The sequence below is a fragment of the Haliotis rubra genome, unplaced genomic scaffold, assembly GCF_003918875.1.
Source record: "Haliotis rubra isolate DU_JTF1 unplaced genomic scaffold, ASM391887v1 Scf16, whole genome shotgun sequence".
NCBI lineage: Eukaryota > Metazoa > Mollusca > Gastropoda > Lepetellida > Haliotidae > Haliotis > Haliotis rubra.
The window spans coordinates 2,979,864-3,005,791 of NW_025765558.1; the positions used below are offsets into that span (position 1 = coordinate 2,979,864).

Consider the following 25,928-nt stretch of genomic DNA (forward strand, 5'->3'; position numbering starts at 1 on the left):
GACTGAATCGAAAAGTAAGGGAAATGAAATCACACAATATCATCGAATCCTGCATATACACAAAAAGCAATGACTGACATCGTTTTATTTTGCCAAACAGATAACATGTGTGCCGCATTTGATTAAGCAGTCGCCCTACCGGTTGTGTTTCCTTGCTGATCACTGTCTGTGCCTGGTTTAAGGTCCTACGTCCTATAACTAAACATGAGTCACTCAATCCCCGTGTCTGTATGTCCCAAAGAAGAGTTATCATTTGATGACATACAGTGAGATTTTGTCTGGAAGCAGGTGCACGTGTCTTTACCACTGTGTAATTACATGGAATAAGAAAGAAGGAAAGGGGATCCAGATGTGAAAAAATATTATCCTGGACACGGACGCCACTGATCATCGCCCTGTACTTCCAACAGCATGTTTGCAAATGAGTGGAAGAAGAGACGAAATGTAGTTAATTTGAGAGTACAGATCTTAATGAAGCAGCGTTGAACACAATAACAGCACCATCCTGCTTGATATGCTAGGAGTGGGACATAGGAATCAAAGACTATGATTTGGGATAATTTAAAAAATATATGTCTGAAAGCTCAATAAAGACAGGATCTTTTACATATGTGAAAACAAGATCCACACAATAAACTCTTGGCCCTTAGCAACATGGTGACAATCCAAATTCAAAACATGCCATCCGGACTTTTGCTTCAGGAAAAGAAACAGTAAGGGTAACGAGCCATATCCTCATCCAAATTCCTCATTCATCATGTATTGGCTGTACGCTGTTCTTGGGGTATGTACGTGTAGTACACGTGTAGTACACGTACAGATGGTTGTTGAATGAAATAATAATGGCTTGTGTCATGGCGTGTTCAAGATCATTGCAGATATGTAGACAGCCATGTCCATTTACATGTATGTGTGTGTGAATGTGGTTGCGTTCGGTGTGTGTGTGTGCGGATGTGAGAGTGCGAATATGTATGTGTGTGAATGTGTTGTGTGTGCCGTTTGTGGTCGATATTTGCCTGGTGTCCTCTTCCTTCAACTCTCCATTCTATTTATTGTCCATGATGACTTTGACAAGTTATTGCAAGAAAATAAGAGTGGTCAGTTGAGACATAATAGCGCATAGTGCTTGCAAACACTTTAAGCACTAGGCTAACTAGTTTGTATAAAAATGGTTCCACTTCAACAGTTTCCATTACACCCAAAGTCTCGGAAATCAAAACAGTATTCAACCAGCCAAAGATAAGACTTTCAAGAATGTGATGAAAGTTCGCAATAATCCAGCAATATCGCGGCGAGGGACACATTTGGGATCACGCAATATCCGCGTGGGGATTCGAACCCGGGTCTCAGCGTGACATGCAAGCGTTTTACCACAAGGCCACCTCCAATGCTCCGGATAACGAAAGACGGAACTGAATAGTTATTTGTCATGAATGGATTGACAGGTGCTGGAGCACATCAGTACATGAGATACCTTCTCGCGACCTACAGACTTCCAGCTTGTACACTTAAGCCGAGGAAGATGGTAAGAGGATAAAAACTTTCTTCAGATCATTCACCTGCTCTTTCTACGACATCATGATTTTTTTCTGTCACAACAAAGCGTTTTTTATTGTCACATTGACACGAAATTCATCAAATTATCTCTAATGTTATTAATATTGAAAAACGTGACTCTGTATGCTGAATCTTTTAATACTTAAGATGTTTCTTTTTCGCCCAGAGATATGTAACTGCAAAACACTTCAGATGGTATGTCTGACAACGGTCGTTTATCGAAAGAAATATCTACACATATTGAGGTTTTTCATTGTCAAAATGACAAGTTCAAGTACCAGCTGATGGTCGGAATGTAATTGCAATTCTAACATTGAAAAACATAAATCAATATGTTGCACGCCTACTCTTTAGTCTTGAAGTTATTGTTTTTGCCACCCAGATGTTCCTGACTGCAAATATCCACAGATGCCGTATCTGACACAGATCTATGGGTGACGTGGACAAGATATAAACCAAGGGAAATAAGCTATTATATATAGTTATCATTGTGCGACGTAAGGATGTTCATGTGAGTTTTTTCTCGTGAGCGAGTGAGTATTGTTACTCTCCATACCTACCATTAATTATTCGTTTTCATGTCAATAAATGATCTTTGGCAAATATTTGGACTGAACGGTTTTGTAGTCAAGTACAACTGGGCGACAAAAAGTACATACCTGGTGGGTCGTCACCAGGATAAACTATCTTGAGAGAATTTTCGACAGTCTTGGACTGAGTTTTATCTGGAAATCCCAAAATGTTAAAAGTATATTTTGGCTTAAAACTGTTATCAAAAGTAAATTAAAAGATATTTATCAGCAAACATGGATGTCAACAATTGAAACCTCTCCCAAAGCAACCACCTATAGCATTTCAAAAATCCATCTATCAATTTTGAACCATACCTAAATTTTCTGCATTATAATAACTTGTTAAAATTTCGAACTTCCAATCATTTTCTTTCAATCGAGACAGGTAGATGGCGGCGAATCCCAGTAAATGATAAGAAGTGTACTATGTGTAACCTAAATGATATTGGTGACGAATTTCATTATTTATTTATATGTCGCAAATTAGAATGAGAGAGAGAAAAATCTATTCAGAAGTATTATTATATTAGACCAAATATTTATAAAATGAATATCCTATTTTAACCTAAGGAAGTTTAAGAAAACTTTCAATGTTTTGTAAAATAATTGTGGCTTTATTTAAGAAATAATTTCAATAAATTACTATGTAACTAGCTCGATGTACATTGTACCTATTATACCATTTGTATATACTCTTTATGTTGTATAAGTGTAAATATTATTTATGTACCTCTTATGCTGCAGTTTGCAGCCTGAGTGAATGAAGTTCAGTTCAGTTCAGACAACTATATATAAGAGTTCAGCATATTAATTCACGTTTTTAATATTAATATTTTCAAACTTCAGAGTGACACACCGACAAGTTTGTTTATATTCCTCTTGAACGTGTTAATAAAAACCGATTCGTGTGTCACAAAAAATACCATGACGCTGGAGCAACGGCACCTGAATGTTCTGAGGAACTTTACTCCCTGCTGCAATCTTCCTTGGGCACAAGTATATTGAAGAGTTGGAAGCCGGATGTCAGAGTGAAGGGTACTCTTGTACTGCTGTGCCTCAGCTTCTGTCAGTCTGCAATTTCAATGTCTCAATATGTCATAGGAACTATTAATTTCGTTCTGCCATAACCCTCTTGAAACTCATACCTTGGGCAGTGTTGAATAATGTAAAAGAAATCGATACTTCGGGTATCACGTGGATTGAACATATTTCTCAAAAGTGTATATGGCAAGTACATTTTAGCATGTCACTTCGGAACATGATCCTCTTGAAAACTTCCCTCTTTGCCAAATGGCAAAAAAACATAAAGTAAGTTGTAGCTGATGTGGGAATCTTAGGAACGATAGTTTGAAATATTTTCAAAAGGTTCTTGTGTATATTATTTCTTAGATACAATTTATAAAGCTTTTATACTGCTCTGACAATACGTGAAACTGTTCAAAAAGAGCTGAAAGCAAGTTTTTATGAAACAAAGTGATAATGTTTTTAATTTACTATTAGGGAGGATGCCTTTTTTGACGGAGTCAACACCATCCGGCTTAAGGAGTCAACCCCTTTCGCTGGCAGGGAGAGATGTACATGGTCATTTCTGGGGTCACGCGTTTGACATGAATAATATAATGTATCAAGCAGAATTCAATACAAACTTCTTCTTACACATAGCTGCATCTATGAAAACATGTTTTCTCAATATCTTAAAAGCCTCATTCATCTCCATGTTCCAAGCCGATTGCTCCGCTCGTCAAACTCCCTACTGCTTACACAGCCTCACGTCAAAACAGCCATGGGATCAAGAGCGTTCTCTGTTGCAGCCCCCTATCTCTGGAACATTCTACCACTCGCCCTAAAAGAAATAGAATCTGCTGACGCTTTCAAAACTGCCCTCAAAACTCATCTGTTCAAACTCTCTTTTCCATAGACATTGCCTACAATCTTTTCTCTTTATAGCGCCATTGAGCAATATCTTTTGGAAACAGGCGCTCTATAAATCAATTATCATTATTAATATGTCAGTCATTTACGACAGCACCAAACCACGTTTCCTTTTCCATTAAAGGAAGAAATGCACGATTTATTCATATATCATGTTTGGGAGAGTTAAAGAAGTGAACATAATTATACTTAAACGTTTTCGAAACATTTAACGAAATACAGTGTCGTATAGACATTTTACGTTGCTCAAATATTATCACATGGTACAAAAAGGCTGTTGGCTTGTCATTCTGACCTTTTTCTAAGTTAACACCAATATTCTAACACAGGAATATCTGACGAGGCAGTAAATGTACGTGGAGGCATTTACATTTTTGCGTGTTTTTCTCCTTGGCTTCAAATAAATGCTTGTATAGTGTTATAATGGCATACTCTATGTACAGATTGACAACTAGGACTTTTTTGCTACATTATCTATTCTGTCTTGTGGATAGAACGTGTGCCAGACTCCAAGTGGGGTATTCAAGTTAAACTGTGGAATGTCATCTCAGTAGGAATAGCATTATAAGACGGGCATTAGTCCAAAGGACACACACACACACACACACACACACACACACACACACACACACACACACACACACACACACACACACACACACACACCTGTTGTTTTAGTTGACAACATACCCAAGCTACGATCCATCAGTACTTAATGGTATCAAATGTGTGTGTGGATACATACTTTACATAGTGCTGATATCACTATCTTATTTTGAATTCTGATTTTGATCCCATTGTTAGGGTCTCAATATTATTTTGTTGTTGTATTTTCAATCATGCAAAAGATACTGTCTCTATCAACTCATCAGGCTTCTCGGGCTCTTTCGTGACATTTAAGAATTAGCGATTTTGATTCTGATTTTCAGTGCTTCGCTGAGACCTATGTTCTCATTTCGCGCTCTTATTCGAATTATTTCCTTCTCACCTTTCACTTATTTGTAAGAATAGTACTGGAAGTACAGATAATACGTTGCTTGTGCGCATTACGTAAAGTGTCTCGACGTCTCGATCTCTTTACACGATGGCTCACGTAACCAGACAGTGCTAAGGGCATATGCATCTACTCACATAGACATCGAGTCTCATTGCGTACATCATATGACAATTGAACATAGGAAATTTGACATACCGCCACGGGACATCGTTCATTTTGACTGTCCAATCTTAAATTATGGAACAAGAGAGACATAATCAGACATAAGAAGAGAGCAGATGGTCAGTTGTACTTATAAGACAGCAGCAAAATATCTACTTTATGAAATTTAGTTGACAACATACAGTGATATATAATTGTAAAAGAGGCTAAATTCTTGCAGATTATTTTCGATCAACATTTAACCTTTAGGCCAAATATAAAATACTTATAATAATATAAGAATAAATGCAAGAATTCACTTGATATAATATATGTTTCTTTCAAACTCGAAGTGGAGAGGGGATCAGAAAACCCTCCTCCAACTATTTATAGCACTCATAAGCCTCAAACTTGACTACAGCTCCATCATTTATGGTGGGGCCTGTAAAGGCAATTCAACAATGTTAGATGCTATTCATCATCAAGGTATGAGGCTTTGCCATAGAGATCTTCAGCACATCACCGATTCACACCTTTCATTTGAAATGTGTTGTTTAACAACATCGTGTTACTGTATAACGTGATCAAGTCACAATATGGCTCAAATAATGCCGACGTGACTTGAAATAAACTCACTCACTCATTCACTTTTACAAAGAAATTGCCTGCTCATTGCAGTTACTGATACACGCAGGGGTTTGTCACATGATATTTCATCAGAGTTTGTCGCCCAAACTAAACTGACGTACAAAAGAAAGTATACACCTGGTGCTTTTGGATTACTTTCCAAAAAGCGACGTAAATGTTGTGAAAAGAGTTTTTACAGTGATATATAAGTCACAGACTTTCCTAATATGTTGCCAAAACACCACAGATATCGTGCCCAATTGCGAAGTTGCCAGTCAAAATCACAACACCTTTCAAATAATCCCAAAACACTAGATGTCTACTTTCTTTTGTACGTCAGTTTAGATTACATTTTACCAAACTCCTGTTATCTGCATAATAATTTCACACATGCACTGACACCGTGATGTAATCAAAATAATAATAAATGCAGATCACTTTCCCTAAGCACGTGTACAATGAAGACATATTAATACTTTGGCTAAGGCATTGGAACAGACAATTATAGTTCAAATTATTTTTCCTTGAGTGGATCCATTAAATGTATAAAAACGTCAGAACCCTTTACTTCATTAATACATCTTTGTTTAGAACATCTATTGTTTGATTCCGACTTCATCATGAACATGTGTATATGGATTACAATAAAAAAAAAGCGATGGTACAAAGTGTTCGCAAAGAGATCAGCATATCCTGCCACAATGACCATAAGTTAAAATAATGAATTGTATGGTACCTCGTATATGTCCCTAACATAATAACTGGCCATGATCTCCACATGTCTGCAATGGGAATTTGTTTGAAAGCCAAACAGAAGACCACACAACTTTAATTTAAAGCAAAAGTCGACTGGCGCTCTTTGAAATCTTCTTACCAACAACATGCTCAGTTGTATTGAAATGTGGCGTGATATAAACTGTAAGAGACTGAATGAAGACTGCAGGAATGGTCTTGGATATGGTAAAGAAACTGACGACAGGAAAGATGAAGTCATCCCTCTTGTCCTATATTCATTGTGAAGGAAGCATTGCCAGTCAGAATTTCTATGAATAGTTGTTGATGTGAAACAGGCATGGCAGTTTCATTTCTATCTTTCATTTCTAGTTCAAGATGGAAAACCAATGGATTTGAGCATTTGACTATTATTGAACAATATTATGGTTTCGATACATATGACTAATACCGCTTTCCAAACTCACTTATTCCAATTTTGCCAATCCCATCAGACCCTATCGTATGGTTAATGTAACAAATAAACAGATCACGAAAATTCACATACTTTTATCTTACGGCAACACGAAACCATAAACCTGCATTTAAGATATGTTCAGGTATATTTTGGTGACAATTATTAATTGTGCATAATGCACGAGACTATACGAGTATCACTCGCATGCTGTACATGTTCCAAAGTTTATTTATATACGTTATGCTCAAATTTACAGCCATGCTTCTTTTCAATCAGGGTTACTTCTGACGCTCTTTTTTCACACACAATTCGCTTGTCAGGAATCTGTACATAGACACCCTTCATCTGACACCTCAGACACATATATCTCTTCATCTTAGCATCAGAGCCGTGTCTCTTATCAGAATGCATCAGGAGCAGATCATCCATATGTATATCACTGCTAGAAGATGTCTACAGGGAACCATTTCCAATCTCATAGACACCACTTCTTGCACTACAGGATATCTCAGTCTTTCCCTTACGACCGTGAATGGATTTCCTGTCTGTGTGGCAGTGACCAATCTACAGCGATGCTCTCAAAGTATGTGGTATTCTTTAACATGACATTGGTATTGGCAGAAAGACACCAGTATATACCATCAATAATATTTACACGACATGTCGAAGACTGTATGTGACCCTATTTGATGGACATGAATGTGTCAACCTGATGCTGTAATGCACCATTGAGTGTGGGGAATACAATCACAGACTGAATTTATGAGACCGAAATAAACCCTTGATATGCCACCACAGACACACATATCGCGTCATCACACATCTTTCAATCAAGGTTACTTCTTCTTTTCACATTTAGCATGTCAGACATCTATACGACCAATCCTTTCATCTGTCTCCACAGACACATAAGTTTTCTCATCGCAGCATCAGAACCATACCTCTGAACTGAGTGCATCCGGAGCAGATCACCCCCATACACATATTACACCCAGAAGATGTCTACAGGGAACCATTTCCATACAATCTCAGAAAAAGATTCCAACACCTGATTGTATCGGTAAAATCTACTCTTTTGTCTCAGCTGACCAACTCTTATTCTGTCTGATTAAATGGCTTGTGTCCTTTACTTAAACATGAGGTAGTCAGTTAGAACGTGACATGTCAAACTCAAATATATGGTTACATATGGCATAGGCTATGACACTGTATATCTATATAATCAGGTGCGTGAGTATATTTACTTAGTGCTGCATACTTTGATGGAATAGTGTTTACATGGTAAGGAGATCCAGACGGCGAAACACATACTGGGCACAGAAGCCACTGACCATATCCTTGTACTTCCAATGCTTGCAACATTCTGAAAAAAGAGATTTTACACAGATCTTATTGAATCATCGCTGATCAAAACAGAAGATCAGCATTCCTTCTTGGGATGCTGTGAAAGTGACAACAAGACATTTGTTTGGGATGCTGTAAAAGTTTGGGCTCATTTCCAAATCGTTAGAAGAGACTGGATCTTTTACATAAGAGAAAGACAAATCTACAAACAATAATTCTAAGCCCAACACAGTCTGATGTAAATCAGAATTTTAAATACATATTACGAAGGGGAAAATATTGTACTGGTTCCTAGCCATTTACAAATCAAAATCCATGTCCGTGGATTGAAAATGATATCAGCAATGTAGAAAGTAAATACCTATGCTTCCATATACAGAGGTAATACATTCCATCATGTATGTAAAATGTACTTGGGAAATGTACACGTCCAAATGGCTCTTGAGTGAAATAATAATCATCTGTGTCATGCCGCGTTCAAGATTACTGCAACTACATGGAGACCAGCATCCACGTATACGACAAATAGTACTAGCTATGTATTGCTAGCCACCTGAGACACCATGCCAAAGTTTAACATGAATACCCCTCTCAGACACAATATACTGACTCAAGAACTACCGACATTCCAATCTCCGGCAAGACGTTCCATCCACGAGACAACGTGGGAGGCTCTTAAGGAAAGAATCCAATGAAGTGTAGTGATAAAGGCCAAAGCATGATATGGGCCGTATGTTTCAGGCTGTACACAGAATCTGAAAAAATACAACCAGATTATGGTTGATTTGAATCAAAACTACAAATATCGTAATCTCCCCATCACGTTAAATTTCACTGCCTCGTTATTTTATTCCTGTTAATATTTACGGCAAGTATTTGCACGTAGGTGGCCAGTGTAGTGACAAAGGACGACATGTAATATTGAAGCCATTTGGAATTGTCAAGTCTCAAAAGGATCATGATAACATATGTGTCATGGAGAGATTTGGTCCGCAATAACCTGTCCTTGTCATATTGGAGCACTTCCTTTACGTTATGTAAAACATTTAACGGTTTTTTATTTTGTATTGAATGAACAGCACAAACACAGTAAACAGCCCTCCTGTTTAGTTTGTACGGCTTCGTCATATATTAATACATTAAACAAGTCACAATTTAATTCTGGACTCACAAAAGTTACGAAACTCTCCGCAGTGTGGCCACTTTCTGACAAGGGATTTGACAAAATTAAACATACAGTTGTCATGAATATATGCTAAGGATAAAAAAATGTTTTCGAAAACTCAAAATTTAAACTGGGTCGCCCGAGAATGTTTAGTATCGCTCAGAATTCATGTTTTTGAGGTTGTAAATGAAAGTGTGTTTATAAGTATCATGATACAAAATTCAACTCATTTTGACTTAATTCGGCTAATTTAGGGCGATATTAAAACCTCGAGCATGGGCAAGAATATTTACTTTTACTCAAGATACATGTTTTTTCCATGTTTTGGGAGGTCGTAAATGAATACAATATTTACGGCACATTGTTGCATTGGTGTTAACGTAGAAGAAGATCAGGATGACATGTCAACAGTCACTTTGTATCATGTTAGAATACTTTGTGATCATTGAATTAAATCAAATTAAAATATACAAATTATACACACCTTATTTCGTTACAGGTTTGAAAATAAGATGAGCATGATATGTTCTCTTCCTTAACGGCTTCCCATTTGATGATATATCGCATAAATTCTGCTTTGCTTCATTCCGTGAAAAGTAAAAGTAACGTTGTGCTTAAAGGGCAAGTGTACACGAAATTAACCTTTTTGTCTTGCACTTTTTCATCATAAAAAGTGTTTATCAAGTAGTTTTATACCCAAACCCGTTCATATATCAGAAGTAACTAATTTATTTCTTGCGTGATATCAATTCATATTTTCAACATTTACCGAGAGTTCTATGTCCAGAATAAACACACCATGGCTTATGTCCCTTGGAAATGACGTTATTGGTGCCCAAGCGATAAACGAATGACGTCGTTAGACCTTATTAGACCCATTTCACGTGGTGCAGGTATATGTGTGGTTCTTGTGTCTCGAAGCGCAGGCTACTCTTTTAATCCACCTGTTGCCTGGCCGTCAGCTGACTATGTGGTCAGTTCTACACTATAATGACGTTGCAGTTCGAAAAAACGTATACATTGTACTAAAAGTGTTACCACGTAACCAAATTGTTATAACAATTACGGTCGGTCGGTCGCCTTTCCAACTAAAACGTGTATGCACTACATCTAGCTTCCCATCGGTGAATGTGGCGGCATTCTACGTTTGTTACTAAAATCCCTACATAAATCGAACGATATATGTCCCTCCTCTTCAACCTTCACTTTGATATCGACACCATATTCAAATACTTTGCAGTTTTGAATTCTGAAATTCGTTTTCCTATGATATCATCCGCTCATTGTAGATCAAATATACTGAAAATTACATGCATCGTAAATCTCGGCAGTTTTGACACATTACAAAATCACCATGTTACGACGTAAATTGTAATAACGCGGTAAAATGTAATAAACTGCGGAAAATTGTAATAACTCTGCGGTAAAATGTAATACCAATTGGCCGCAGTTTTTCTTACAATTTACCGCAGTTATTACAATTTGCCGCAGTTTATTACATTTTACCGCGTTATTACAATTTACGTCAATTTACGAAAATACGCAAACACAATTAACGTCAAAGTGAATTTTCGGCCATATTACAGAGCGTTTATAAAATCACGTCACCTGTATGTCGGTTATGTTTTGCCCATAAAATCAATTGTATAACTCAACACCATCTTCCTTACAAGAATCCCTGAATTCCTTATACAGTTCAAAATAAACTGTCAAATGGACTGTCACCAAATCTAAGTGTTTCAGTGAAATCGAATGAAATATATCAGATGCCGCGCTGGGAAAAGACCACTTGTTTGAAATGTAAACAAAGCCAACCTCAGATTCTACACTGTGTATCCGTTCGCCTACCTATTGCATACACTTGCTCATTAGTTTTAGAACATGCATGGGAAAGGTATCGTAGCAAGCGATAGTTAAATAAAATAGTTTTTTTCCCTCTGATCTTCTAGATTCATCACAACATCTTATAGTTTCTGAAAGCATGACGCCATCACTGACGCACAACAATGACGGTTCTTCTCTTAATTTCTGACTATTTCCCTTAGTCACAACGAAAACAAAAAGAAAATAACCAGCAGACTGACAGAATTTTCGGACTACTTATTTTCGTATTTTCATTGAGGTGAGGTTATGAATGAAAACACACGTGATCAATCTGTCTTGCTGCTTACAGTTTCTGTTCTTATGCTTCTTTCGTATTTTCACAAACTTGTTTCACGTGATTAATTTCGGTATTATTGTCTTTTGATTTGGGACTAGACAGGAGACCAGTTTAAAATCAAGTGGCACCAATTACGTCATAATCAAAGGGCAGTAACTCTAGACTGGTTTAGCTCGGCAAGCAAAGGCCTCATATTGGCATAACATTTCAGCACTTATTTCGAGGTTTATACTTACATTGTAAGAAAAATGAGTCTATATTTTCAAACATTGGTATTAACTAATTAAAACAGTTCACTTTGATTCACATAAGGATAAATGTGATTTAATTCGTGTACACTTCCCCTTTTAACTAGTTATCTGTCAAATGACCCCATACATCTATTCTTGCAAGCGAATGGGACTGACTCCTTGGACACTGCAACCAGTCACAGGCTAATCAAAATGGAAATATAATGCACTGCACGGACAGACCGAGACTGCTTTTTTCTTCGCTGTTGGGTCTGAATAAGGCTCCCGTTTTATAACGCCGAGAGCACAAAGAATGTCTCGATGACTGACTGACTGACTGAGTTTGGTTTTACGCCGCTTTGAGCAATATTCAGCAATATCACGGCGGGGGACACCAGAAATGGGCTTCACTCATTGTACCCATGTGGGGATTCGAACCCGGGTCTTCGGCGTGACGAGCCAACGCTTTAACCACTAGACTACCCCACCGCCCCATGTCTCGATGAAGGCATGAAAGATGAGGTTTGGTTTGTTCTTTGCTGTTTAGCACCGCACTCAGCAATATTCCAGCTATTTTTGACGTGCATACATTGTCCGTTTTTCCCAGTCCTCTAAGTTGTTTTTGCAGTGTAGCGCGTTTTTGAGTGTGTGATTGAGTTAACATTTATAGTCAGTTTTCCAGCCATATCGTGACTATGCGAGTTGTATATTGAAGATAATCTTAAGGTAATATTGATATCCGTCAAAAAAGGACAGTAAAATAACTAAGGGATCACAGATGCACACTTGAAATTAGCATGTAATCATAAAACAATATTTCAATACAAACTACTCAGTATTATTATTTGCTCTAGATCGCCAACTACTGAAGGTAGATCACCATACATGGGATCATGGGGCCTAACAGTGATTTTGCTACCTGCTTCGTCCCCTGCCTCGATTTACATTATTCCTTCAGATGATAGGTTTGGTTTGGTAGTTGTTTAACTCCGCTCTCAGCAATATTCCAGCTATATGGCGGCGGTCTGTAAATAATCGACTCCGGACCAGACAATCCAGTGATCAACAGCATGAGCATCGAGCTACACAATTGGGATGTAATGGCATGTGTCTCTCCCGGGTCTTCACGGATCTTCAGATGTTAGCGATTTTGACGAATTTAGCTATGAATTAAATCAACATACACTCATATTCACCCAGATATTTTTCAGGGTTTTTCAGCATTGTCTGTGCTTATGGATTTCAAAGTGTCTAGTACAAACACATGCTCATGACAAAGTCGGAATTGTACAATCGTGATTTCTTTTGGATGTGGAAAAGATACTGTCGCTCATATTTGCTCTCATGAGAAACTAGAATATTGTTCAGTGCAGAGTTTAAGGCAACTGACGCACTGACTCTGTAACAGAGCATCGTATAGGCACCTACCGAACTTTTATACAGATGTTGCCGAAAAGAAGCAACGTCCCCAACTACCGACTTAATGTGACTATAATGCCGTAAAAACTTCTACTAAGTAAAAGTTGAAGAACTAAAACTAATCTTAGAAACACCTTAACAAATAAAACTATTGCACCAGGAAGTGTTATTGTCAGTAGTAAAACCTGCATCGGCTGTCAGCTCTATCCAAGAAGTGGTCCCAGGAATTTTTCCTCAAAGCGAAATTTAAAATTGATTTTATGCGTTTAGATATAGTAACTGTGTTTCATGAATATTAAGAAGGAGAACTGCAGTGTTCCTATACGTTCTAAAATGAAAAATAGTTGCCGAATGTTGACATATTTTCGAACATCAAGAAATGTATAATTCAATATAGCCAAATGAGTCGATGTTTTCATCTCTCCTATCTCGAATATTGCTACCATCATATTTTACACGCCTTAATATTTATACCACATAATTACGCACACAATATTTAGTAAAGTATGAACTGATATCATAGACACAACACCACTGATGTTGATAAAAGCGACAAAACATTCCCATGAATCTTAAAAAACCCAAAGATTTATTTTCCAGGTGTCCATATCAAATTTAAGTCTTCATTATCACCATGCGCCATGGTACCTTCGATCAGACATTGCAATAACCATCAATAACTGTCAAAGGAAAGAATGTTATTGTGGTTAGTCAGAACTAAAATGTCACAAAGTGCATATGTATAGGGCTTCGCGTTTTGTCAGAAAACATCCTCATTGGAAACCATTGTCACACTTGTATGATTTATAAAATCTTGCTGGCAACACATTTGAAGGGTTTCCACTCTTTATCTGAGCAGTATAACGGCATCATTATTTTTATTTCTGGAGCATTTCGATAAAACAGGAAGATCCTTCAAACGTGTGACCTCAGTCAGTATGGTTCTCACTCCAAGTGACATACCAAGATATATTTGCCATCTTTGATTAAAAAAGTACAAGCACTTCGTGAAAAAATAAACATTTCGAATAATCGTTCCCAAGTTCCCCACTTCAACTACCATTCACACGTTATGAAAACGTGAAATAAAAAGGTCTTCAACCTGGCAAAGATAAGTGTTTCAGGAGGGTCATGGGAGACCGGAATTAATTGTTTTGATGATATATTTTGATACCGACATGGCGTGAAGAGGATTGGCATACGTAGGGACACAGCAGTACATGAGTACCCTTCACGCAGACTACCGGCTGCCAACTCATATACTCGTGCCAATGGAATATTGTAAGAGGATGTAACAGTTCTCCAAATCATTCAAATGCTGCAGCTGTTTCGGCAACATCGTGACATTTTTCTTTGATACACGAACTGATTTCTTATTGTCACTTACTGTGTGTCATTGTGAAGCTTTTTAATATTGAAACCCGTGAATCGATGTTTTTGTCTAAAGATATTTGATTCGTGCTTTTATAATTTTGTGTGAATGTTTTTGTTTTCACTAAGGCATCTTCTAAAACTATTTCATGTATGTATGCAATTACAGCGAGAACTATATACCACAATAACAACCATGAGAAAAATGCTTAACAAAACTGACATTTATCATTTTGGAAATTTACACAGTCCTTTCAATGGATGATGTTGAACTCAATAGTGTTTCAATTGTGATTCTGGAGCTCTCAGATAAAATTTCTTTGAAGATTAAATTGCAAGAACAGATCAAATGTTGGATAATTCTTTAGAAGTGGCGACTATCCTGCAGTTTTACAATGGCCTCGTGTTAAATTAAAATGAATAAAATAAGCATACCAGGGGCATCTTGTCATTGTTGATGTACTACCTAATATGAAGTGGTAATGGTATATCTGAATGTATGCAGTATCATTCGGTCTTACACATACATTTCAGTAATTGTTTCCCCACTTTTATGTCATTCATTGGAGCTGAAACGACGTTCATCTTACCGCTGATGTGTTACAACACGGTGAAGTAGATACCTCGAGACAGTGCATCGAATAGGGCCACATGTGTGCAACACTCGACACGTCGTATACATAATTATTTGTGATATATATAATCTCGCGACTTTTTGTTAGCTCCAATACCATGTTAAAGAAATCCAATGCTACCTACTTTCAGAGTGTCACATTCAGACTGGAAATCCATTCACGTCTGTAAAGGAAGACTGTGAGATCCTGTAGTGTAGATGTGGGGTCTAATTCTGGGATTGTATGGAAATGGATCCCTATTGACATCTTCTGGTAGTGGTATACATGGGGTGATCTGCTCCGGATGCACTCTGAACAGAGGTATGTTTCCGATGCTGAGACGATGTGAAATATGTGTCTGTGATGTCAGATGAAGGGCTTAAATGTACCAATTCCTGACATGATCTGTGTGTGTAAAAAGGAAGGTATGGAGTAACTGCATACATACATGAAATAGTGTCTGGTAAGGAGATCCAGATATTGGGTACAGAAGCCATTGATCATGTTCCTGTTCTACTAACGCCATGTTTGCAAATGAGGAAACGAAAAGAAGGAAAGGACATTATTAAAGTACTGAGAACACAGCTCTCAGTAGCATGAACAGAAGAAGCTCAGACTGTCTAAGTGTACAAATTCCTGATATGATGAGTGTGTATAAAATCCAAAGAAATGAAGGAACCCTCAATGAAAAAAAGATCCGTTCCGATTTCTCTTATATCTTGAAAGTCCTGCATAAGTCCAATTAATGAATTTCGGAACATGTCCAGCACAAAGTCATGATGTTTTCTTCCAGAGATGCTGGGAAAGAGACAGAGAAGCATTAAGTTTAGATAACAAACCGACGTCTAGTATCAGCTTGGATCGAACTACAAAGGTTATGCTCTCCGGCAAACGAGGGAGAGTTTACATTTTCAATCTTAAAATTTTAATTTTAACAGTATATATACCTTATGGTTTGCATTTATGAGACAGTAAAATAGAGGAGGAAAATCGTTTCAACGCTTTCATCTCCACGAATATGTCACAGTATGTCATAAGAACGGTTAATTTCGCTCTTCGTGTTATATAAAGCTCTGCATTTATAATACCAATATATATTTGTTATCTTTAATATAAGCGAAAGACCTTTGTGAAAAATCTTTACTTCAAGTTACCATCTTCAACTACATTAGCATGTTCCTCATAACACCCAAGAAATGAGAAACAATATACAAGATATGAGTTTTAAGAGGGTCATTGAAGAACGAAATAATAGCTCCTATGACATATTGTGTCATTGTCATTGCGTAGAGTGGATTGACAGACACTCAGCACAGCAGTGTATGAGTACCCTTCAGAGTGACTAGCCGCTCCCAACTAATATTCTGTAATATTGTCACACGACAGTAAGAGGATGTGAATGAACTACAGATCATTCAACTGCTGTTTTGTCGACATCGTGACATTTTTTATCACATTTCAGTATTACACGAATAGATTTTTTATTGTCATACTGACGCATTCGAGAAGAAGTACATCAACTAAAGGTCAACGTGTTATCGGGGAATCTGAAGTTTTTAAATTGAAAACGTGAATCAATTGTCTGAACTCAATATTTTTCTGGTGTTTTGGTCGCCCGGAGTTACTTGACTGCAAAACACTACAGGCGTCATATTTAACACAGATCGTTTATTGACGTGGAAACAAATACCTAAATGTACTGAGTGCCAGAGGAATATCACGGTTTAGAATGGGTTTCAGACATGTGCTTCACACATTGTACCATTGTGACTTTATATACCATTTAATGGAGTGAGTGAGTGAGTTTAGTTTTATGCTGCACTCAGCAATATTCCAGCTATATGGCGGCGGTCTGTAAATAATGGAGTCTGGACCAGACAATCCAGTGATCAACATCATGAACATCGATCTGCGCAATTGGGAACCGATGACATGTGTCAACCAAGTCAGCAAGTCGCCTCTTACGACAAGCATAATCGCCTTTTAGGGCAAGCATGGGTTGCTGAAGACCTATTCTACCCCGGCGGCGGAGAACTTAGGTACAGGTAGGAAGGTAAATATGGTTGTTGATGTCTCCAGTGGTCAGTGTGCGTTATTAAAATGTTGTTGTGAGTTTGAGTTGAAGAGTGGATATGGGTAACGCCGCTTTCAAACAATATCACGACGTGGGACAAACGAAATCAGCTTCAGACATTGTACCGTTGTTTAACTAAATGCTAAATATATGGGGGATGTTAGAGGAAATATTGACAAGCTTTCCGAACATTCATTCAAATTTACTTCTTTAACTTCTTGAATTATGTTCTCCTGAACAGCAAAATATGTAAAACAATAATTTCTTTGAGAAATAAAAAAAACACCCGAAACAATGGATTACATTTTTGTTTGACGCCTAAGTCATATGAAAAGTATTTTACAGTCATAAGCTTTCAAATGTAATGGTGACCAGCTAGGGTATTTGTCTTTGAAGAAGATTAATGGGCAGGAACAGATCAAACGTTAGACATTTCTGTAGAACTTCGCAGCGTTACTGTGAGCGACTGTAGAGCAGCCTTGACATAGCTTCTTGTAGTCAAATAAACGAAGTCAACATGATCTTAAAATGAATGAGACAGACTTGTCAAATGATACCTTTCAAGGATGAATAACTAGGTATGACTAAAGTAAGTACAAACCTATCCTGATATTACAGGATTTCGTCTAAAGCATTATCAATCCCCATTATTGGTATGTTAAATATTTTGAAGTAGATAATTAGTGGCAATATATTAAATATGTGTCTTATGAACTCTGTATGTCAAATGACACATAAATAAAATCATATACACCCTTTCTACATCTATAAGAAATCTCTGTTAAAATCAGAGTCGCACGTTTCTATATTTTATTGGATATTTCAACACTATTCTTCCGAATATTGTCACGTTTAAAATGCCATTTGATTTGGGCAAGACACGGGATGAAAGGCACAACGTTCGAGGCATTACTGAAGATGGTTGCAAGTCAGGAACGACTCCGATGTCCTGTAGTGCTGGAAGTGGAGACTAATTCTGAGACCGTATGGAAATGGTTCCCTGGAGACATCTTTTGGAAGTCAGATACATGGGGTGATCTGCTCCGGATGCACTCTAATCAGAGACACGGTGCTGATGCTGAGATGAGTAAACTTATGGGTCTGTAGAGGCTGATGAAAGGATTTGTCGGATAGATGTCTGACATGCTAAATGTGAAAAGAAGAAGTAAACATAATTAAAAGATCTTTGTGGACTTTCCCAGTACTATTAATACATACACAGCGGACCTGCAATGGATGGACGGTCAGAACATCCCCAGCATGTGAGGAATCCACAAGTAATGACCTTCCTGTCCAGATGCAAGACGACTTTTCAGATGTTGTCCAGGTCTGTTCACTGAGCGGAAAATCTAAGGTTTTATACCTTCTTCTGGTGTTAAACAGTGTCACCAAGCTGAAAATGATGATTGTTGGTTTCATAGTGTTTCATGACGTTAACACCGCCTCCGTGGTGTAGTGGTTAGAGCGTCCGCCCGGAGAGCGGAAGGTCGCGGGTTCGATCCCCGACCGCGTCATACCAAAAGACGTTGTAAAATATGGTACTTGTTGGTCCCTGCCTGGCGCTCGGCATTAATGGGTACAACAAGGACTGGTCGGCTCGGAGTCAGTATAATGTGTCTGAGTGGGTAATTCATGCTTCACTGCGGCATGGTATCTCAGTGGGCTAGCACTATAAAACCAGCTTCAGTCTGGGCTAGTACAAGCAGCCGCACATACAAATACACACGCATGCACGTCGTCATATGAGCGAAATATTCTCAAGCACGACGTTAAACCCAATTTCACCTCACCTCACCTCATGACGTTAACACATGCCTATGGGATAGTCAAAATAAGTACTGTAACTATATAATTATTCTTCTCAGCTAAAATGAATTCCTAATCATAAATGTGAATTTATTGTGATCAAACCCTGACACTGAAGAAGTCAGTCAGTTTAGATATGGAAACCTACCCCTACATTAACCTCGCTAAATCTTTTGCAATGAATATGCATGTAAAATGCTTCATCCACGTCCATAGGAATGATTTAAACTAAATCAGCACAGTCAGCCAGGTATTTTGTCCGCTACGGTCGTCGATATACAATGACAGCAGCATGTGTCTAAACATTGAATGCAGTACCTGACCTTTCCTATGTGCATAGTCATACCTACATCACCCCTGTTGTTACTGTTTTATCCGTTGAATATTTCTCGCCCAGACACCCAAACAAAAAATATATGTATTACTGGAGATGGTTATATTTGGATTCATCTTTAGTGATTTGGTTTATTCAATTGTATGAGTTTTTATACAGTTCAAAGGGCTGAGATCAACATATAGCGACATTTGTAGTTAACGGTATATATAGTAATATCAGTTGTCAAGTTAATTTAAGATACTTCATTGTATATAACACCTTTTCTCTCTTATGCTACTGAAATATGGGGCATGTCAGAATTATTACTCTGTATAAATGCACAAACATCATGCCATTGTATGTACATGGTCGAAGCCCTTAAAGTGAATATAACAAGTCTGCTGTCTGACAATATTTTAAGACACGATCAGTCAAACGAAGTAGCTAACAGTAATTATACACAAGAATTATTCTCGGACTTCACAATGTCCTGTTTTGTCAAATGAAAGGTGTTTTATAGTACTTGTCTAAACCCACATACAAATGCCAGAAAAATACGGAGGCGTACAAAAACTAGCAGCCTTGACTAAATGTCAGTGGGATTTGTCATAGGACTATAGTTAATACAGTTTTTTAGATCCCAACACCTACTTCTACGAGTCCAATAGATCAATGTAAGTCTACTATTTTGTGCCAGCTGTTTTTTCAGTCTGTCTGATTAAATGTCCCGTGCCCCATAATTAAAGACAAGGCGGTCAATTAGAACGATCTCCTGTGGCTGTATGTCGGAAATTCCAATACATGGTTGTTGTGCGATGTAGACAATCAGACGGAATGTCTCTATAATCAGGCACGAGTGTACTTAGTACTGTCTACTTTCCAGCAGTGACTGATATGTTCTGAACCTCTCATGGAAATATTTGCCCTAAAAACATAAAATAATTTACTATCTAACATATTTCCCTTCCCCATTTTATCTCAGTTGTAGTCCCTTGCCTTTCCAAGAAGTTTAACTTCTTTGAGTGGCATTTAGAAGCTGGTATGTTGCTTGATAACGGCGTAAGCATCTACACCGAAACTGGTATATCCATAAATAATTATAAACTGCTCCTCTCCTTGTCGAAAGAGTTATCAAATTCTGTGACGTCGTCGTTAGAGTGGAATTCGTTTTCAGACACCACTTACATCGTGTCTAAGAACAGATCGAAAACTGACGGAGTCAGATCGGGAGAATAGGGATGGTGCTGAAGGAGCTCAAAATCATCCTTGTGGATCGTAACCATAACAATAACTAATTTGTGCACTGGCGCATAGTTCTGGTGAAAGATGAATCCCAGGTCCCTTCGTCTCTGAGTTTCAACCCTTGATTGCAGCAAAGGTACAGCAGGATATGCTTCGTGTATGGCCTTCTGGGAGAAAGTCCACCATAATGACACCTTATGGACGAGGATGCCATAAGCTTTTCTGATGGGACAGTCGGTGGTGTCAGATGTTTCCACTGTATCTATTTCTGTTTGGTCATGAACGTCTTTGACCAGCTTCAAACGAGGATAGATTAATCACAAGACATATTGTGCCAGGAGCTGTTGTCGAATCCAGCGATCTGATACTTTCTGTCATAGTTTCTTTGATAATGAAATGAACTCTCTGCTGGAAACAGTACTGGCAATATGACAGTATTGGCCACTCTGTCATATCGTGGACAGGAGTTGTCATCAATGGTCTTCCTGCCACGTTTAAACTCTGTTGCGCATATCTTCCTTGGCTAGCGTTGTACCGGTACCTTCATACCTTATCATTACATACTATATAGTTTATTGGAATTTATATTCCTTTTGGAATTCCAAGTTAATGTATGACCTCTGCAACTCAGCAAAGAAAAAAACCGATATTCAAAAGAAAATATTAAAAATATAATTCCTGTATTTAGTTTTAGATACGTATCACAACATCTTGCTGCCATTGATCACCTGTGAGGTTAGTACAAGCGGAAATGCAATAAAGACTCAGGAATTATGATCTTCAGCAACCCATGCTTGTCCTAAGAGGCGACTAACGGCATCGAGTGGTCAGGCTTGCTGACATGGTTGATGCATGACATCGTGTCCCAATTGCGCAGATCGATGCTCATTATGTCAATTACTGGATTATATAGTCCAGACTCGATTATTTACGGATCACCTCCACACAGCTGGAATATTGCTGAGTATCTCATTAAACAACAAGCAAGCACCTCTAGAAAAGACCTACTTCAAACCAAGCTGTACTCCTTCAGTACATAAATCACCCCTCGGATTTCCAACTCAAATCGATACCCCGAAAGAAGAAGTCATGCAATACGTTTAAGAACAAGTTTCAATGATCGTTTCGAGCTCTGCTGACCTCAACACACAAAACAATCTTTAACCCAAGGTCTCCGTATTGATCATGACCGGAGATAAGACTTTCAAGAGGGTGATTTACGTAATTAACTGCTTATGTGACATATTGTGACACTGTTCTGGCCTGAAGTGGAATGACAGACGCAAGACACTTGACTCATGAGTACCCTTCACGCTGACTACTGGTTCTAATCCATACACTTATGTTCTCCCAAGACGGTAAGAGGATGTGAATGAACTACAGGTTTTGTCGACGTCCTGATATTTGTCATCACGTTTCTTTGATGCAAGAATAGAAATGTTTTTGTCAACTGACATGTTCAAGAAGAAATGCATGAACTAAACACCGGTGTCTCATCATAAAGTTGATAAAGTTGAGTACCATACATCACCCCGGGAATTTTATATTATTTTTTTATCAAATTAGAAAAAGAACATGAAAACGTTTTTTAAACATTAACTAGAAATTATTTTTATCATGTATGTTTATCTGTGAAATATGACGCTGAATTAAAGGAGGTTGAGTACCCTTCAGTATTGACCTCTGCAGTACAAGCTGAAATTTGTGCACTGTCGTAGAGTTCTGATGAAATTTGTGCATAGTGTATTTCACTGTCGTACAGTTCTGAAGAAAGAGCAATTCCAGCCGACATTTCATGTTGTTAATATTTTTCATCACCTTTTTTTGTACAAGTACAAATTGTTATTTTCAGCTGACACGTTAAATATTAAATACATCAACTCGCGTTTGACATGTAGTTAAAAAAAGGAGAGTTTAAATTAAGAAGACTGTGAATTTGCGGAATTTTGTTTATAGTGTGTCAGAGATATTTGTTTGTAACTCAATCATTTGACTTAAAACCACTACAGATGTCACACAAGGGTATATATTGCCATAGAGACAATTTATACATACGTATAAAGTGCATTCTCCTGGAAGGAGATAGATAAGGCTTCGCCATCAAAGACCTGGTAGATTCATTCAGACAATTTATGGTTGAATTTAGAGGAACTTCAAATACGACGCTTTGCTTGTCAACACGTTACGCGATGGTATCCCATACAGTGACATTTAAGGATTTTTTCTACTCCTTACTCCTTGACAGTCAGTTGGTTTACAGCCTGGTATTGTGCTGGGCGGTCAACAGACGCTTATGATTTCATTCCCATCGGCAAAGCCGTACGGGCGGAGCGTTGTTGGTTTGTACACTAGGAAACAAGCGCTTACGATTTGATTTTGATCGCCAACGCGACATGGCTGGAGTAATGCTGGTTAGGACATTAGGCATGAAACGATTAAGGCTCCTTCACTCTTATTTCGAATTTACAGGAATCAAGGAGAATCAACCAGAACAAAAAATTCCAAAACGTTCGAATACGAATTCGAATACATTCGAATACTTAGAATGCAGTAAGGATACTTAGAATGCAGTTTGAATGCACTTAAAATGCCGTTCGATATTTTTCCACTTCGAATGTACTTCGAAAGATTTGAACATGTTCAAAACATTCGGGCATGTTACAAGAATTGACCCGAATAGTTGGAATGCATTCGGAATGCAGTAAGAAGTTTAGAATGCAGTTCGAATTTCCACTAATTTTCATTCCGACAGCATTCCGGCTCATTCCGCCTCAAGTGAGAAGGGAATATTACGATTTGATTCCGATCGGCAAAGCGGTATGGCTGGAGTATTACTGGGTTGGTACAAAATCAACAAGCGCTTACGATTTGAGTTTATCGCCAACGCCACATGGCTGGAGTACTGCTGGGTGGGACATTAGGCAACAAACGCTTACGATTTATAAAAAATGTTACCGAGGATGAAAGGACATGATACGGTTTTTCGCGAGCACCAATTGTCAGTGGTTCATTCGCAAAAGTTCAACCACCAGCCTGTCTTTAACTCTCCATGGACTCTTTGACGTTTGGAATTATAAAAAATACATAATATATAGTGCATGAGCAGTCTAGCAGTAGTAGTAGTGGTAGTAGTAGTAGTAGTAGTAGTAGTAGTAGTAGTAGTAGTAGTAGTAGTAGTAGTAGTAGTAGTGGTAGTAGTAGTAGTAGTAGTAGTAGTAGTAGTAGTAGTAGTAGTGGTAGTAGTAGTAGTAGTGGTAGTAGTAGTAGTAGTAGTAGTAGTAGTAGTAGTAGTAGTGGTAGTAGTAGTAGTAGTAGTAGTAGTAGTAGTAGTAGTGGTGGTAGTAGTAGTAGTAGTAGTGGTAGTAGTAGTAGTAGTAGTAGTGGTAGTAGTAGTAGTAGTAGTAGTAGTAGTAGTAATCCCTTTTGACAGCAACGTGATTTTTCGCCTTTGAAATCTCTCGCTTGCATCCCAAGTACACTGTCGTCAGGCTCCCCATTGTTCTCGGTGCCCTTGGTTTGGTACCTCCTGATCTCTTGGCGCAGATCAGGAGAGTGCCCGGGTTCTCCACCAGGAGCACATCCCTTCTGACACTCTGGGTAATGCAGAAGGCTGCAGTGTTAGGGAGCCTTCATATTCTCCAGAAAGATCTTGGTGGGTTCGACTAGGCAGCGTTTCCTGGGAGAAGTCCAATTCGCTGTCTGGGCTGCGTGTAGAGGGGGCGAGGGCCCTGAGCTGATGATGAGTCTTACCAGCCTGACTGTGCCAGGATCACCCGAACCCTCTCTGCTGCATACTATTTTTAATCTAAACATAATAATTGTAATCATAAACGAGTTGTAGTACTAGTAGTATAAGGGTCGGCGTGACCATTTCCCATCGTGTGATTACTTCAGTAAGGAAATGTGTTGAAAAAGCCCTCAAACACACACTGAACGTTGAACTGACGACAACGTGTGAACGTATGTGAGAATCAATTCAATAAAAATATGTAATTGAAATCATTGCTCCTCTTGGATAAATAAAAGTATGTTAACTCATTGAAATCTGTGCAAAAATGTGATTAACAGTAATGGCAGGGAATGTTTTCGGAAATTAAACGTTTCTTCCGTTTGATGTTGAACTCAGATGAGCTGTTCTTATAATAATGATATAAAACACACGGAACTTTCAGAGAAAATGCAAAACATAGGAACTGGGAAGATTAATGGGTTGAAAAGATCAAACGCTGGACAGGTCTGTGAAATTGTGCAGCGACTCTGAGAGTGACTGCAACGCCATTTTGCGATGACCTCGTCTGCAGCCGAAATAAACAAAATGTGCATGTCATTTTTATTCATGTGACACCCAAGTCCATTAGTACTGTATTAGTATCGTTAAGCCCTCCATTATTCATCACGTATGAAGGAATAGTTGGGAGTGGCCTATTCGTTTTGACAATCACCCCGAAAACCCGGTGTTGGAGTTGGCATCGGTTTCTGTATTCTTACACGCCCACAAGAATAATGTAACCGAACACGGCATGAGTGAGCGCAAGCGTCCTCGTGCTTTAACTATAATAGTTCAGGGCGAAAGTGTGCTTTATTACACTATACATGGTGGTACATACATACATACAGACATACACACACACACACACACACACACACACACACACACACACACACACACATACATACATACACACACACATACATACATACACACACACATACACACATACATACATACATACATACATACATACATACATACATACATATATCGTTTAACGGTAACACATCACACGTAAATCTAGAGTGAGTTTGGTCTAATGATAAAGCATGTATACCATATCAAAATGTGTTTAAGTGAGTGGGTGTGTGAGTGGATTCGGTTCAAATGCACTCACACCATGACGTCATTGCATACTGAATGAGTGAGTTAAACTACGTTTGCTACGTATATCCCATTGCGATTAATTCTGTCGATATATACAACTGTGTCTGAACCAATCAAGCAGAGTCTCCAGTGTCTAACGGACTACCGTTTAAAGTGACCAACGGGAACCTAAAAATCATTATAACACGAAGTTACTTTCTCTAATTCGTCCCGTAGATTAAACCAAGTCTGCGATTTTAATATCTCCGTGAGCACCTTCGACATACGTTCCTCTCTGTATGTCTGATTAAAT

At 38.2% G+C, this 25,928-nt stretch overlaps 1 long non-coding RNA gene across 1 annotated transcript; it reads right to left on the minus strand.

Moving 5' to 3' along the window:
• Positions 1–5,772: 5,772 nt before the first annotated feature.
• LOC124271335 lies at positions 5,773–25,112 on the minus strand. Its single transcript, XR_006897012.1, has 3 exons — positions 25,103–25,112; positions 8,533–8,537; positions 5,773–5,846 (listed from the first exon to the last, which is right to left on the minus strand). It is a non-coding gene; the product is annotated as an uncharacterized LOC124271335 (long non-coding RNA).
• Positions 25,113–25,928: the final 816 nt, after the last annotated feature.